The 1784-nt window shown below is 46.5% G+C and overlaps 1 long non-coding RNA gene across 1 annotated transcript in view; it reads right to left on the bottom strand.

Annotated features, from left to right (window-relative positions):
- LOC144224160 (uncharacterized) overlaps positions 1-1784 on the bottom strand; it is a 12438-nt gene that overhangs the window by 9344 nt on the left and 1310 nt on the right. The window contains exon 2 of the long non-coding RNA XR_013332970.1: positions 7-217. This is a non-coding gene — a long non-coding RNA (uncharacterized LOC144224160). The remainder of the gene's footprint in view (positions 1-6; positions 218-1784) is intronic.

Below are 1784 nucleotides of genomic sequence, written 5' to 3'. Positions count from 1 at the left end.
GTAAACCTCCGAATCTTGAAGGGGGGGGCGGGGGTGTTGCACGCGTTTATCTGCACGTCTCTCCAGCGCTGGCCCTTTCTCTTTCCCTCGTCTCTCTGCAAGTCTCTGAATCTTCCTGTCTCTGATTTTTCTCACTCTTTTCCCACTTTTCCATGAGATTCTTCATCCCCGCCACCAGATGAAGGGAGGTCGTTCTGCTAGAAGCGACTCTTAATCTCTATAAAATGAAAAGAAAAAAAAGGGGGGGACGACATTAACCCATTACTCGGGGGAGTGGGGAGACAGCAGAAATCGTTGATGGATACAGATGAAAATGTCTTTTTCAGGCTGCATTCTCTAGTTTGCAGTGACTTTAGATTTCGGTGGTGGAACTTGTTGAAGAAGTTTGATTTTCTCGATTCAGCAAGGTTTCAAAAACCAGAAATAAAAATTCTCAGGAACAGAGGGGAAACAAAAATAAAAACAGCACGTGGGTATTTCCACCTCTTTTTCTCTCCCTTTAAATAAAACTGTCTTGAATCTCCAACGGGTAAAGACAGAAAGTTTGAGTTTTCATGGATGTTACCTAGAGGTTAGAAATGGCTTTAAAATGTAGATCTCTCAGTCGGTTTTCTTCGTGGCTGAAGAGGCGAACCCTTTCCATAAAATGAGTCCATCTGTCGACTGTTAGCTATTTCAAAGTAAAGGGATTTAGCACTCAAAACAAATTGAGCAAGTTTGTTTGCCTGTTTTTACTGCTAATTCAAATGAATTCAAAACACGGAGTAATTCAAGAAAACACATAACACGTTCCAGACAGCCCCCAAATGTAGGGAAAGCCCAGCACCTATAGGGTGACCTGGGTTATTGTAAACGCCAAGCATTTTAAAATGTATGTATTTCGCACATGTTCTCTCAACAAGTTATTTATTTCCCTGAAACTGAGAGGATTGGTATCCTGATTGAGGAAGAGCAATACAACTTTTAGAAGGAACTTTATTCTCTATTGAGGACCAAAGGGGAGGGCTTTTTCATGGCGGGCCTGGGCAAGTTTTGTTCCTATGCAGAAATTAGTATTGATGGGAAAACCAAGCCGGAAGCTATGACTGCTTTCCGACGATTTCCAAAAACATACATTAACAGGACGCCCTTGAAATTCTAAAAACTTTTTCTAGTAAGCCTGGCAGAAACCTTCACACCTGGTCTTCGAGACGAATCATATTTATAGTCCTTACACCCAACGGCAGGACAGAACAAAACCACCCTGCTCGCTACCAAACTACACGCCTTGCTCCAGTCAAGAAATCGGAAAATCAGGGTTTAGAAGCAAGACACACTTTTCGAGTGAAAATGACTCCTCTAACTTCACGTGCTCTTCGATTTTTAGGAGCAAATGTGGATTTGAGGGTAGCTTTCCCTCCCACCCCCACCACCATCCCTTGCAATTTAATACCATGCTCGCCAGGAACCTTAACCTCGTCATTTTAAAAAATGAGATATCCGTGACCCGGGGTGAACTTGTTGAGTGTAGGTACAGCAGAGGAAATTCTAGACTCTATGAACGCCCGATCCTTGTCCAGAGCAATCTTTTCGTCTACACTGGTCAGTGCGCGACCGTGCCCACCTGCGCGCGGACAGCGGGTGCAGCGTGCTTGGTCCACCCGCCTTGACCTCGGGCGCGGTGTCCCGGCCGGCGGTGCTGGGCCAAGCATCTGGGCCTTCCCCGGCTGACGAGCCCCGCTCTGTCTCGGCTGTCGCCCTCCCAACCCTCTTCCCCCCCTGCCTCCCCCCCACGGCTCCCCCCA

Source organism: Crocuta crocuta, unplaced genomic scaffold (genome assembly GCF_008692635.1).
Source record: "Crocuta crocuta isolate KB4526 unplaced genomic scaffold, BGI_CrCroc_1.0 scaffold52, whole genome shotgun sequence".
Classification (NCBI taxonomy): Eukaryota; Metazoa; Chordata; class Mammalia; order Carnivora; family Hyaenidae; genus Crocuta; species Crocuta crocuta.
This window is presented reverse-complemented; position numbering and strand designations above follow the sequence as displayed.